We start from the raw sequence: 16,413 nt of genomic DNA on the forward strand, positions 1-16,413 counted from the left end.
GAGCTCTGAATTTAAGAGAACATCTTCAACAATGTGCTAAACCCCGACTCTAACCCAAACCTGAACAGAAATCACAGTCTAATCTTAAACCCTAAAACTAACCTTGACCCTCAGACAACCATAAGCCTAGCAAAGTAAGGACTGTTCAAAATGCCCTCACTTTACAAAGGAGTCTTCACTATCAAGGTCTCAAACCTGGTCCTCACTGAGATACAAGTGCAAGAGCAGCACACACACACATACACTCGAACGTGTCTAGAAGTGATTTACTGTCCTTCAGTCTCCTACCTTTTTCAGTCAAAACTAAATATTTAAACTTTACGTCTCTCAATGTTAACCTGAATGTTCATTCAGAATGGTGATTTGTGACTTCACCGTCTGTTCTTGTGCGTCCTTTTTAACCAGCCCCCCCATAAATACCCTTTCATCAGAATGGGTCAACTATGTGAAGTGTGTTTGATTTACATGGCCCGCTGCATCAGAACTGGTTTAACAGTTCAAAAGGAAGCTGTAACGGACCTGTGATTTAGCACGACGCAGTAAAGTGAGAGCAACTCAAGTATTTAAAATATTTCAACCCTGACATTGTGTGAATGAATGAAAATCAGGGCTTTCAGCGCCTTTCACTTCCACCACTTTATACCTCTGCCCTGCAGCCTGGAAAGACAAAGTGAATTAGGTTCTAATAGTGTAGTGTTTGTGTATTAATGTGTGTATGTGAGTGAGTGTGTGTAGATCTAGTGTCCAAACTGTTATGTCATCTTATACTTGGCTAACAGAAGTGTCTGTTAGCCTGTCTGTGTCTGCATGAGATGTATTAGCACTGCTTGTGTGTGTGTGTGTGTGTGTGTGTGTGTGTGTGTGTGTGTATACTTGCTACATAGTAAGGACCAAAAAAAGTATTTTACTAACAGAGTAAGGACATTTTGGGAAAGTGAGGACATTTCGGCCGGTCCTCACTTTTTGAGACACCTTCAAATCACATTTTGAGGGTTAAGACTTGGTTTTAGAGTTATGGTTAGAATTAGGTTTAGGTTAAGGTTAGGGTCAGGCACTCAGTTGTGATGGTTAAGGTTAGGGTAAGGGGCTAGGGAATGCACTATGTCAATGAGTGTCCTCACAAAGATAGAAGTACGTGTGTGTGTGTGTGTGTGTGTGTGTGTGTGTGTGTGTGTGTGTGTGTGTGTGTGTGTGTGTGTGTGTGTGTGTGTGTGTGTATTCCAGCTGTCATTTAATCCATCCATCCTCAGGTTGCTCCGCTCTCACCCTGTGCGTCCACTCTGTCTCTCACTGACCAATCACATTCCACATTCCTCCACCTTCCCAGGATCCTGAGGACCCAGGGTGCACGGCTGCAGGGCGTTACCATGGCACTGGGGTGATGGGGTCACCCCCCTTAGGTACTTCAGTGATTAGATGAGAGCTGATGGGTAAAACGGGAAGGGATAAAGAGAGAGAGAGAAAGAGAGGGAGGGAGGAAGAGCAAGACACTCACCACTGAAACATTCATGTTTATTGAGAGTCCACATGTTTACACCTGTATAATTATGAGAACACTGACATGATGCATTTCCTAATATAATGCTTGTCTTTGGGTTATTGAGTGTTGTTTATCTGCACTGAGTCTAAGGATAGAAGGTGTTGTCTGCAGTAAAGTGATTTTTAAGATTCAGTAAAAAACAGAAAGATGATGATTTCATTGCTACCATGTTTTTATTGTCCTGTTGATCTGTGGTGAACAGAACAGGAAAATTTAAGCAGATGACTCTTTGTTAAATGTCTTGCAGCTTGAACAATTTTTAAACTTTAACCTCTCAGCTCATCTACTCTCCCCATCCTTATGTAAAGTAGAATTAATGTAAAATGTATTGTTTTTGTACTTCAACAAGTTTAATATTTTGGATGTCTCTATTTTCTGATTTACCTCCTGTCAGGGTGGTGAGGCCTGTCTGTGTCTATTTGGTAGATGACCCACTTGATTTCTTGCACTGGTGAGTTTTTATAGACTTATCACACATATTTAATGTCCGGACAGATAAATTGTGATGGATTCACAATAGCTGCCTCTTCTTCTCTGGTCTCTCTCACTGTATCTCTTCCTCTCCTTTGTAATTTTTCCTTCCACACGCTGTTTTTTTCTGTAGATTTATAACTGAGGTTATCACAGAGCCAACATGTGTTTCCATGTATCGGCTCCCGCTTTCATGTGAAGCACGTGCTAAGAACATACAGCAGTGACCTTTTATTTATGATCCACCATCAGTCTGTTTTCTCTCCCTCTCTCTTTGTGTGACACACACACACACACACACACACACACACACACACACACACACACACACAGTGCAGACAATCAAGATGGAGATGAGAGCTGAAGAGTGTTGCAGGATATATGACTTGGTCTGTCGCAGCAAATCCACACACATAAACCAGACATGCTCACCACTGCACATATGGGAAAGAAAAAAAACTCTTCAATACATCCCTCTTATTTTTTCTTTTCTTTTTTAGTGGGGGCTGGGATGGGATTGTTATTTCCTTTTGTACTTTTTTGATAACTTATGTAATAAAATGCTGTTTAAAAAAATAAAGAGTATAAAAGGTAATGAACCTAAGAAGTTAAAATAGATTATACAGTAGCATTTGGGGACCAATGAAGTAAATCAAGTCATAGACATCCAACAAAAAATAAAAAAAATACAATGCAGAAAAATAAATAAAACATAAAGGACAAAACAGAGAAACCAAACCAATCCAAATAACTAAAACCAATAAGTTGGGGTGTACCCGCCTGGGACTCAAATCCCTTTATAAAAGAAGGTGATATGAGGAAAAAATTATGTTATGTACATTTTCATAAATTTGTCCTGTTGCAACCTAATTAAAAAAGTAATTCTTTCCATCCTGAAGATTTCATAAATCATGTTGACCCAATCGTCTGCTGTAGCTGCTTCTGGTTTTAACCACCTTCTACAGATGGCTTTCCTGCCTGCAGCGCTTAGAATCCCAAATAGAGAAGCAGCGTTTTCTAGTGGCAGGACACCTAAATGCAATCTTTGGTTCATATGGGAATATTTTTTGCAAAACTTTATGAACCTCTCTAGAATTACTAATGGACACGACCAAAATATGATAGTGATTTGCCTCGGAGAACCCACACTGTCTCCAGTAGTTGGAAGATTTAGTATGGTGGCTCTTTTGAGCTGAAGAGTCTTAGGAGATTTTTAGTGCTGATATTTATTTTTGAACCAAATGCAGGCACATACAAGATGTGGTGAAGGGGAAGCAGACTGCTGTAGTGGATGGCTGAGTGGTGGTGAAGCCGGGACTGGAAAAGACTGGCTGAGGATGAATGCAGGGTGAGGACAGGGGTGCAGAGTGAAAGGCAGCGGAGCTGGTCAGAACAGCAGAGATGGGATTTGCTGGGATTCTGGTGATGAACGGGGAGTCAGTCAAGGTACTTGTACTGGAGTCTTAATGATATGATGAGCAGCAGGTGTGGAGATGAGCCAGATGAGGGAGCCCCCCCCCCCCCCCCCCCCCCCCCCCCCCCCCACACACACACACACACACACAGACAAAAGTGTTTTTTCTACATTTGAACACTGAGGTTTATGAAAATAAAATAATTGATGAAGTAGATGACAGTGACATGTTGCTTTTACCTTATTATATAAAAAAAGAACAAAAATAAACTCCAGGCCTATAGTAAAATAATTGTTTCTCATGGGGAAGCAAGTGCACAAACAAGTACAATCATAGACGTGGGAAGAAGATTAAGTAAGTGAGGGATTTTTTTTTAATGAAAATGATATTGCAAAATTACATTTAAGTAGAACAAGAACAAGGCTTTGGGTTGATCTTTTTAACACAGGCAGGTGAGGGAGTCCATAGTTCACGTGTAAGACAAATGTCCCTAAAGAAATCCACATTTACATAAATAAAACAGAAAATAATGATGACTTTCAGTTTGAGTGTATTTGTGGGCCAAAGATGTGACGATTTTTTCATTTGTGCAACAGCGTCAAAATGTCATAGTAATGTATATTCTGTATTGTGTACCAATCTATTCATCCCAATATCTCATGGAAGACTTACCACTGACAAACTGAGCAACATGATTGTCTCATGGTGGGTAGAGAGGTGTACAGTCCTGCCAAGGTCAGGAAACTCTGCAAAGAGCTCTGTTACTGAGGAGAAGTGGTGAAGGAAGACACACATGTTGCATGACTTTCCTAAACAATACAACTGTACAGTACAAGCTCTAATCAGCTTTGGATTTAAGAAGATCTCCAGATGTGAATACTGAATTATAGATTTTCATGTGGAAATCTTAAACCACAATAACCTTGGAAAGTTGTCTGGATTAATAATAATGTGATACTTTTGATCCTCAGAAAAGTTTTCCTCTGTAAAATCAGAGGAGGTCAGCAACAGCAGATCTGGAAGAGCAGGACTGGTGAGTACTGTTTCTATTTATTTATAAATGAAGTCGATGTTGCACTTATTTTAGTATTTGCTAAAATTATGGAACTGTTATTGTTCTGTTCCCAAGAACGTATCATCAGAATCTACTTGTTTGTTGTCTTGTCAGCAGTTAGTTGGGAGGGTTGATTTTCATCCTGATGTGTTCAGTGGAGAAACTGATCTAGGCTGCATTAGCTTAGCACAGGGGGTGGAGTCTATTGAAGTAATGCTGTGTCTTAAATGTGCAGTCAAGAACCTTTTGCAGTGATGTTTTTTTAATCTCAAGTAAATCTATCCATCCATTAACTATACCGCTCGGAGGGGGGCTGGAGCCAATCCCAGCTGACATTGGGCAAGCGCGGGGTTTGAACCCAGAACCTTCTACCTGTGAGGTGACACTGCTAAACACTGCTAACCACTGTCAGTTTGATACCAAAACAACTTTTGGCTTTTTACATTACAAACACTATATTTGACTCTACATGTCCCCTTTTACCACTAAATTTAGTATAAATAAGTACAAGCAAAGTTTAGTGGTACAAAGAGTATAAGCAGTTAGCAGGTAAATCCGCTAACAAATGCCAGCTGAGTTTGTCTCATCAGACTGAGGACACACACAACTGCAAGAAGTGATGTAATCACATGCACTTACAGAGCGCACACACAGACGCAGGTGAGAGAGAGTGAGCTGCCAACCACTGTACAAACTGGTAATGGATCTGTCATGTCTCATATCTGGGTTGGTGCTCCTGTAGAGGTGTCAGGGCCTCTGTGTGAGACACTTAGATTGGTGGTTGTGTGTTTTTGAAACTTATTTTGGGGCTGCAGTTGCAATGTTTCTGGTGTATCAGCACTGTGCTGGCCAGGTGACATGTCTGTCTACAGTCCCTGTGCTCTGAAAGATGTTACAGCAGGAAAAAGGAAAATTAGCAGGTTCACCTGGGTGTTGTGTTTACATCACTACCAGCATCTCCTGCAGAGTCATTTGACCCAGGTGTGCATGCTGACTGTAGCTTTTCCCATTGCCAAAAAAGCCTGATGTTAGTGGGTTTTTTGACCAGTGTAAAGGGGGCTTTAGGGAGACTCCCATGGAGAAGGCAACCAGACTTTGCCAAAGAAGAGGAATATGGTCAATTCAGAGTCGTCATAATTACATATTTATCACATCTAGCCAGGTTTTATTCAGAGTTGGGACTTGGCTGGCAGCTTCACTGTGAGGATGAGACTGTTGGAGAGCTGCATAAAGTCACTAGAGCTAAGTGCTGGTTGTCAGTAAATATCTCCAGGCTGTCTTGGTTTCCATTTCTACAGAAAATGTTGTTAAATACAAAAAATATGATGTGGTGAGCTGTGAACGCCTTGACAAAACCGGGCCGACCAGCAGAAAGCACTATAACTAATTACTCCTACTGACGAGTTGTTTGCAACATAATGTGATTAATTTACTGACACTGCTGGTGACATGAAGGCTTGTATCCAAGCTCAAGCTTTACTCGCCTATCTGCTCCAGTCAAACATGATGTGTGTGATCTGGAACTGTAATCCCCCTGTTGCTGATTTCAAAATGAACTCCTCTCATTTGGCTGCAAAGGACGATGACATTTCAAGGCCAAGTCAAAACAGAGACTGGGCAAACAGCAAAACCAAACTAGAGGGCGGACAGTTCAAAAGTGGTTTTAAACCTGATAGCTACCAGTAATTTCTCAACAGAGCAGAGACAGCGCATGTTATGATTCTGATGCAATTATTTGTGTTAAGCCTCTGGTCTGAAATATGAGTCAGGAACACAGAAAATATCACAGACCAGACTAAAATAAATTTGGTGGGAGACAAGAAAAAAAAAATCCACAAAATCTAGATGTCGTCTTCGCATGTTGGTCTGATGTCAGAGTCTTGTTATCACAGTTATTTCTCTTATCTCCCCTCACATCAGTTTATTTACAAGTCCACATATTGTAGAGTCACAGTCAGGACGTGTGTGTGTGAGATGTGGAACACAATGCACTTAGTGTTTCCTGAAGGTCACTTACATCAGACTTAACAGCCACTGCTCTGCATTGTGAAGACTCCTTCCTTCTTTTCTTCTCTCTCTCTCCCTCTCTCTCTCTCTCACACACACACAGACACACACACACACACACACACACACACACACACACAGGGTAGTGTTGATTACCCGTGTCCAAACACAGTGTGTGCGATGAGGGTCGCCTGCAGCCTGCAGGTAAAGCGTAATTGGTTCCAGATTTTATGTGTGTTTGTGTGTGTGTGTGTGTGTGTGTGTCTGGTGGTCAAAAGTGCAATAACAATTAGCACTTAGCAATTACATTACATTACACAGTTATTATGGAGGCTGAAACTGATTTCTTTTTCCTCCACCCTTCTTTTCCTCATTTTTTGCCTCACGTTTCTTCTTTTTTTTCTTCACCATTCCTCCTGTTCTTTATTTTGCTCTACCTTTTTTCCTCTCATATCTTCTGTCTCTAATTATTGTAGCTTCCTTTTTGGCTTTTTGTGCAGCGTGGTCAACATCTCAGCCACTTACAATTTGTAATGTATGTATTACTGTATTATATTATTCCCTCCTTGCCTTCCTTCCATCTACACACACAGTGGATATCTTTCCACATTATGTTACATTACAGCCACTATGCTCACTTTGCTAAATGTGACCCGTCAAACCAGAAAACCTTCACTGTGTTAATCTCATACACTGAACCATATATTCAAATTCCAATGCTGTCACCTGAGGGAATCATATTTGACTTGACCCAGACTTTAAACTGACCTTCGTTCCTTCTGTTAAACTGTGACCTTGGGGCCTGTGGATACACACGTGTCAAAACAACATTTATCACCTCTGAAAAGGCTGCTATTCCCCGAGCGCTCTCCTCATTTCTTTTCATCCCTTCCTCCTGCCTTCATCTGTTCTCTCTTCCCATCTGGGTTTTTCTCCTTTTCAGTCCAGTCCCTCACTTCTTTTTCTCTCTTGTCGTCTTCTCCCTTCCTCATCTTCTTTTACTCTGAATTTGCCGCAACAAACTTTGTAATTCCTCCTTAAACTCCAGCTGGTTCAGGAAGCAGCAGCCCGTTTCATTACCAGAGCCCCCTCAGTAGAATGTATCAGTCCTGCCCTCCAGCAACTTCACCGTACTGATTTCAGGATTCGGCTTCTCACTTCTAAGTCACTTCACAGCCTATGGCACCTCCGCATCCCTCTGATCTTCTCCATATCTGCACACCTGCTCATACTCTTAGGTTTAACTCTTTCATTAATCTCACCGTCCTCCTGCTCTCTGACCATCATGGCGGCTAGCGCCTTCAGACATGTTGCCCCTCGATAGTGGAACATGCATAATTTTGATTTCACTTCCTGTCTTTAAATCCCACCACAAAACACATCTCTTTAAACTTGCTGATTCTGTTTAGCTCCAACACAGCGTTTATTAATATTTATGTTATTAAATTTAATTTATTCTAATTAATTTTGTATTTTTGTTATAATACCAGAATTTTGTGCCTTGTACTTGTATTTTATCTTTTACTGTTTTCATAAGGTGTCCTTGACAGGCACCTATAAATAACAATTATTATTATTGTCATTATTATTATTACAGTTGCTTCATGAGAGCATGACCTTTCTTATTTAAGTAAAATTCTGGCTGACTGAAGATGTGTCTGGATGCATTCACAGATGTTTGTTTAGAAGAGCTGCAGAGGAGCTGAACTGAGCACCACCTACACATTCAAACTTCATTATGAAGAAATCCAAACATGTTTGCATTACTATGGAAACAGATCATATTACAATACTGCTTTTCATTTTTCTGAGCTCATCTGCCCTTCTTCCTCCCCCTCCTCTTCTTCTTCTTCTTCTTCTTCTTCTTCTTCTTCTCCCAACTCTCTGCACAATCCTCTTGTTTTTCCATTTTACCTTTTCTGTTTCCTTCTTTGTGTCATATTCTCCTTCCTTTTCTGTCTTGTTTCACCTTCCCTCCCCTCTCCTCCTCTGCTGTGGAAAAATTGATTGTGGGGTGATAAATCAGAAGAAGTGAAGCGATGTGGAAGAACAGTGTTGAGGGTCAGCGCCTTGAGAACCCTGCTTTGTATAACTCCCACTGGGACTTCCAGATTCAATATGCCGTCAACGGTACTCTGTCTTCTTTGTCTCTTACTCTGTCTCTCCTCATCCTTTGTACAATTTCTCCTTTCTCTCTTTAGCTGCTTTTGGATTTTATATTTAATGCTTTTTGGGTTTGTTTTTTTTGCCTGACAGCTTCAGCTGAAACTGCAGTTTCTTGGAAAAGGATGGTTTGATTACATTATAGAGATCTGCAGGATAAAGGTTTTCATTCAGATTCACTTCATACGAGCAAGAATTTGACAGACAGTGAAGTGTAGGATGAGGCCAAAATCAACAGCAGCTCATGTGGAGCACAGATTTTAAGAGCAGGACATCAAGGTGTTGTAAAAGTTACTGTTAGCAGCTGTGCATGAGTACAAACATATTTTTCTCTTTTTCATAGTGGTGCAAAGTTTGCACCTTTCCAAAGGCTGTGCTGAGATAAATGCAGTAAATACAAATGACAACCTGAAGTCCATCAGAAAGGGGAAAAGCTCCACAAACTTAAAATAGATGCATCGTCAAAAAAGAATTTTCGAACAAACTATTTGTCTAAATGGTGACAAAAACCTGCCGTCATTTAAATGTGTTTGACTGAAGTGAATTTACCAGATTATTATTATGACATGTATGATAAATCAACAAGCCAATAAATTCAGGTATTATAACCTTTATTAATCTAATAAATCACAACACAAGAGCAATACAAGTTCAGATAGATGTGTAGAGATTGAAATCAGAGCTGACCGGCACAAAACCCCTGGAAACAACAGAAATATGGAGCAGCAGGTTCTTATGTCCAACAGAAGTTCTCTGCCTCTTGGGGCATAAATCAGCTAAACTAATCACTGATTCGGTATGTGGGAGTCAAACCCCACAAAACACTTTCTATGCCTTTTATAAGTTCCCCCCAGGACAGCAACATACCCAGGGAAGGATTATCATGTTCCTGAGAGTGTGATTAATGTTCAAAATGTTCAAACGTGCACTGCAAATCGCTCCCATGCACTGTCTGACACACCTGCTTAATGCAGCAGTGGGTGCTGTAGATGGTTTGGTTATGAGTGAGAGTGTGTGTGTGTGTGTGTGTGTGTGTGTGTGTGTGTGTGTGTGTGTGTGTGTGTGTGTGTGTGTGGAGTGTACAGTACAGTATAACCCTGCTGGGTACAAGAGCTGGTCAGGTATTTTCGTTTAGGTCTGTAAAGAAAGGGAAAACATACAGAGTCTGATTCTTCTGTGCAGGACAGTGATGGAAAGATTACGGTGAATAGCTTTTCTGTTTTTGTGTAGCTTCAGAACCTCAGTAGAATCTACCGGGCTGTGAGACGATCCTGCTCCTCTTGAACACAAATAAACACTCAGGGAGGTTTCTGGCCCTTCTGCAGTGCTGTATATATAAATGCTGGTAAGAGCTTAAAGGCAAATACCCGCTGAACTCAGAAAGGCACATACCAGCTTTGAAATTTGTTATTCCTGGGTCTCTGGGACAGACCGTTCAGCCTCTGCAAACATGAACCACTCTCTTCCAAAGCCACAAGTGAGAGGAGACGAGGGAAAAAATGTAATGTCATTAAGATGCATAACCTGGAGCTGCTCTGCTGATGCTAAATGGGAGACTGTGGGAAATGCATGTCTGGACTTAACGTTCAGTGGTGCTTCTGACTCCAGCTGACGGATCCTCAGAGAGTCATCCTGTAGTCTCCTCCTTCAGAATTCATTTGTTCACTGGGTAAATCTGTTGATATGTGATTTGTGTGCGCACATAAACACAGGTGAGCCAGTGAACTAGTGTTAACAAAAACTCCAGGATAATGTGGACAAAAAAAAACAAAACATAAAACAAAAAAAACGAGCCCACAGGTCGTCTGGTTATTATGACCCACAGTTAGGTTTTGTTGTTAGGAGACATCTAGTGGTCGTAGTGATTGTGACAGCAGCAAAAGGAAAAGTGCACATCAGGAGGAAACACAGGACTTTGGTACAGGAGACCAGTGTTCAATTCCCATGTGAAATAAGCAGTTTATGTTGTTTCTATTATCCATGACCGTTCGTTGTTGTTATTATTGTAACCATGACAACAAACATGGTCTAGTGTTGAGGAAGTACTTATTTTCCCCAAATCTCCATCTTTTCCTAAATCTAACCAAGCCTTGACTGTTATTATAGTAACCATGGCAGCGAAGGTAGCTACGCTGCTCTCGATACAGTCGGCATGTCTATCATTGTAACCATGACAACCAAGGTCCTGAGACCTCGTCAGTCCAGAGAGTGAGAGTGTGTCAGCAAATCCACTAACACTGTGTCAGCCACTGCCAGTTACAAGCTAATAAACAAGATAAACAAATAAAAGATGCTAACGATGCTAACTGTTCTGACATGTCTGCTAGTCGCTGGGTTTGGTCACAACAACTCCTCATCTGAGTCTGACTGTGGCTGAGTCTCTCTCTCTCTCTCTCCACTAATCAGTTGAGTGCTCTCTGCTGTTTCACCTGTCAATCAAGCGTAAAGCCTAATCCAGATTTCTCAATGAGTAAGTAAGAGTAGATTTTTTTTCACTTCTTATGTGGGAAAGTCATGTTAAACAAAACCAATGATCATATCAGAGGTTTTTTACATGGTTTAAAAGTTGTCTGGAATTTTAAAACTTGTTTCAAATTGAATGTGCTAATTTAGCGATATTGAAATACAACACTGCACCTTCTAGAGGATAAAAGGGAGAGAACACTCTTGAGGGGCCCCTGAGCAAATTTCCACTTTTGGTGACCTAAAAACTTAGATTGTTGAATTTATATAATATATAATAAAAATGTGTGCATGATTGACTCAGACTGAATTTACTGACAAGAAAGCATTCATGTGTGAAATTCCCCAGACATGGCATTTAGCTGCTTTGGCATAGTTTGTATGTTCTAAGCAGTTGCCCTGTCAGTCCAGGCAGTGTGTACGGCTCAGTGTTCATCGCTGTGCTTCAGAATGTGAAAGTGTTTTAAAGTCCAGCCATGGGAAACCTCACTGTGACAACAGACTCCCTGCTGAGCGCACCAAATCAGACAGCTCTGTTCCAACTATTCTATGTGTGTTAGCATGTGCAAGTGCATGTGTGTTTTGCTGTGTGTGTGCCTCTGTTTGTGTGTGTGTGTGTGTGTGTATGCAGGTCACACACATTGGTCTGGATCATTTTTAACACGCATTCCTGCTGCGATCTGTGTATCGGCTACAGGTTTGTACAAGAATACAGGGTGAGAATCTGTTTGGATCATCTGAGACTACTGTGATATTCAATCCTCATAACACACAGTGGATCTATGTGTTTGTGTGTGTTTGTGTGTGTCTGTGAGTTTGTAGCTTGACGGATTGCCTCTTTGGCAGTTAGATTTGTCACTCAGCAGGGGAGAGCATGGTTAAAAAATACACACTGAACAACGTTGGGTTCGGTTCTGGAGGTGATGAGAGAGAGAGGGGGATGAGCGGCAGGTTGTGGTGGGACCCTCTTTAAGGACATGCATGTGTTCCCAACATGACATGCATGGTTGAGTGTTTGTGAATGGATTTACTGAAAGCGTGAATTCTTGTTTTGCACTTGTGAATACAGCACTCTCTCTCTCTCTCTCTCTCTCTCTGTGGGCTAATATTTCTGATATATAGGTCTTACCTTATATTTGCACTTGCAAGGAGATTGCAAAGAGATTTGTGATCACAAATGGCGTACGGTGGCCCTGAGAGCTCAATGCACTGCAACTTAAAACACATGCAAATAGACAAAACACAAACATATGTGTTACAAATACTCACAACACTATGGACAACACAGAAGTGATGAGGGGAAGGACACACACGCTCTGTGGCTCATTGAAATATCCTGTTGCTATAGTAATAAATAACTTTTTTTTTTTAAGTGATTCACCCGCCAAGGACACACTCACATGGATGTATTATAACACATAATAGTCTACATCTGTCTGTCTGCACTTATTGTTCAATGCTTTTAACTTGTGAACAAGTGCATTGCAGCTGGGCTCATCACTTTTTAGTGTCCCCCTGGAAACACTTCTGTTGTGTTGTGAGTATTTGCAGCACATGTGTTGTCAATCTGAGGAACATGTTTTCTGATTTTATTGTGTTTTGTCTGTCTGCTTTTTTTAATCGCAGTGCGCTGAGTTCTCAGGGCTCAAAGCCTTAATGAGGAAAAAGCTTATATATACTTAATATAAACTCTTGTGTGATCTTAGAAATAACTGGCATCTACAACGAAGCTTACCTCAGACTCAGTTCAGATAAATGTGTGATGAAGGAGAGTAAATCTGCCGTTGAGGAAACCAAGGATAATGATGAACGTCTGTGTCTGTGTGCGTTTGTGTGGGATTGCACTTGTAGTGATGGGTCTGATCATCATTCCTCTAAAGGTGGGGATTACCCCCCGCTGACCCCAGAGTGAAGACACATCCATTATGACCAAACACACACACACACACACACACACACACACACATATTTGTAGGTCGGGGATCATGTGAAGTCAACCTGTGAATAAACTCTGAAGTCGATCCAGTGGTATAAACACTAAATTATCACATGATCTCATCAGCGCATATGGACACACACAAACAAACGTGAAAAAATACACACACACACACACCCACAGAGATGTAGAGAGAGAGAGAGAGAGACCATGGTCTTATCATCTTTGAAGCAGCTGGGGGAGAAAGGAGTTAGGGGGCTGAGGAGGGTTTGAAAGGAGGGGTCCAACAGGAGGAGGGAGGGTTAAGGCTGCATTTGGGAGAAGGAAATTAAACTTGGGGGATAAAGGACAAAGGGGATCTGGGAGCTGTTATAAACATCCAAGACCTTCAGGCTGATGTTCCAGTTATTGGCCTGAATTCATAGTGCATTAAGTAAGTCACATGAAAAGGATGCAGTAATGATACAAGTGAATTCTTATCTGAACCAACAAAACCAAAGCAGCGCTGCTTTGATTAAATGTGGACGGCCACTCCCAGCACAGGAGTGAACTCCTCTAGTGATCCAAACCAAGCCAAGTGCTTTGTCTCAACACTTGGACCAAACCAGAGCTATAACCTTGATAACCCTGATAACACCTGTTTGTTATTATCAGTTTGTTTTTGAGTTGTTCTGCCCCCTAGTGGTCAAAATGATTTAATACTGCATCAAATCAACTTGTTTAATTCTTCAGTTTTCTCTTTTCCTGCTTCTTCTTCTTCTTCCCCCTCTTCCTCTTCCTCCCTGTTTTTGTCTTCATCATCTTCTTCTTCTTCCTCTTCTGCTTCCAAGCTCTCGTTCTTCCACCTCACTGTCCACTTCCTCTGGTTCTTCCCCCTCCCCTTTATCTTTGTCTTCTTCTTTGTCTTCTCTGGTGCATTCCCTCATTTTGTTACAGTGCCCAATATCGCCATAAAATCAGCAAAAAATTTGAAGCAGATAAACCGATCGAGATCAGTAGGAGTTTCTCTGTGACAGTTTTGCTGCACAGAATTATTGAAAATGAACAAAACCACAAATACACAAATAATAATATGGAGGTCAGACGGGGGAAAAGCAGTATTTAGGTTCTTCCAGACAGACCCAGATATCAGCAAAGCTAATCTGTGTCACAGATTTGCTTTTTATTCATGGCATTCCAGATGGAAGAGAGTCAAAAAGCAGACGCGTCAGTAATCACTGTTTAATCATTAATGACCGTCTCGGATCTGTCCCGCGAGGGGAGGGAAGAAAAAGACTTTTCTCTACTTATGTAAATGATGCCGTGATGAATTCGTACGTGTGTGTGTGGCTGAAAAGGGAGTCGCCATCTAAAAGGGACACAACGGGGAGAGAAGAGGAGGAGGGGTGGAGGGAGAGAAAAGGAGGAAGAAAAAGGAAGGAGGAGGATACAGAAAAGTGGGACGCTCTGCTGGAGGCCCCATGTCATGAGATTCTCATTATTTACCTCCATGGATACCAGGAGTCCTCCCACTGTGTCTATATTCTCCTTTCTCATCTGTCTTTTCCCCCTTTTACCATTTGTCTCCTTACTTCACTCCTTTTTTGTCACATCCTCTCTTCCTTCAGTCTTTTGCCGACCAGTCCGACCCTAGACCTTCGCTCCACACTTCCACTTTCTTTTTATCATCTCTCCCTTTTCAAACTTTTCTTTTTACCTCCTTCCTGCTGTTTTTTTTATTTTCCTCACTCATCTGTTTTTCTGTCTCTCGCTCTCTAGATGCACCACTGTGTATACGGACAGATTCCTCTATTATCATCTTAATAATGGGAATCAGTCATTACAAAGGGAGGTGATGTTAGCCTCTTTAAGTGCTATAGCAGAGTCTCTAGAAAGTACTACAAGAACCTACAAGTACTACAAGAATATAATAATATATATATATATATATATATATATATTTATATAAACTACACATAGTTTAATAAAAAAAAGAAAAGTCTGCACAGCTGCCAGCAGTAATAAGTCCCAGCAACCTGGAACCAGAGGGGATTGCCTTTATTTGACAGGACAGTGTAGACAGACAAAATATATACAGAGAGAAGGGGAATGACATGCAGCAAGAAATCTGGTTGGCCGGGAGTGGGACTGGAGACTTGCTGCTCAGAAGATGGTTTAATACAATGAACCACTCAGATACTGGGAAAGCTAGAAAAGTTTCTGAAGCAGTTTGAGAAGTAAGTGAAACGTTGTGGTTTAATTTCCATAATGGCTTCATTTGCATTCGTGTTTTGGCTTCTGTATTGTGTTGACCCATCTTCACTTAACACAAGCTGTTCTTGTAATTTTCTGATTAATTTGGCAGGTTCAGGGACAATTCATGTGGCGAGGACAACAGTGTTGTGTTCACGTTGTATAACAGACCACCTACAGGCCACCAAAGAGGTGCAATGCGATGATAATCCTCAAGCAAAATGGACAGATTCTTGTTAGTAAACCCCAGCCCACAGGGCAGATATTTTTTCTTCTTGGCCATTGTCCATTTTTCAAGGCAGAAAGGTAATCCTTTAAAATTGGAAGGGTATCCCTTTCTTTCTTAAGCTAAACCAATAATCCTTTAAAAGTGGACCGGCTCTCGTTCTTTCGCTCTCTTCATCTTCCCGTTTTAAGAAGGAAGTGTAATCTGCTTTTAGTTTGGTGCTGGACTTCCCCCCCCAACGAGTATCAGGGGATCTGAGAGCAGGTCTAGATGATGGATTGAGTGAATAAGTGGATGAACTGAAAGGACTATTCAAAAGAAAAGAAACTGACAGAGGAAAAGAGAAACCAAGAAAGAAACTCAAAGCAAGTGAAACAGAGAGAGAGAGAGAGAGAGAGAGGGAGAGAGAGAGATAGGCTGGATGATGTGAATGAAACTTTCTCTCTCTCTCACACACACACACACACACACACCAGAAAAAAGAACTGTGGAGAGAAAGGAATAATGAGAGATACATGAAAGTAATGCGAGAAGAGTGAAAGAATGACAAAGTAAATAACAAGAGAAGCTTTTGGATGAAAAGAGGGAGAAGAGAAGAAGCAAACATCTCTGAACCAACACACCCAGCACACAGGATATTGAGTTGGTGGTCAGCAGCAGAGTGATTGTTATGTTGTGTTGAAGTGGCTAAACAAGGCGTACACACACACACACACCTTAGGAAACTGAATCCCCCAGTAGGAGCCGGTGTGGTTTTAACCTTTGAACTTGTGACCTTGTCTTAGTTACGGCGCAGTTAGCTTAGCCACTGTGAAACCATCAGATACTTGTGGTAAAGCTGTAACCAGGGAGTGATTATACGTTGTTAAGCCACCTACCAGAATGAAGTGCTGTTGTTGAAGCTGT

This window comes from Trachinotus anak, unplaced genomic scaffold (genome assembly GCF_046630095.1).
Source record: "Trachinotus anak isolate AG129_WGS33_773 ecotype Australia unplaced genomic scaffold, CSIRO_AGI_Tana_v1 ptg000004l, whole genome shotgun sequence".
NCBI classification, from domain to species: Eukaryota; Metazoa; Chordata; class Actinopteri; order Carangiformes; family Carangidae; genus Trachinotus; species Trachinotus anak.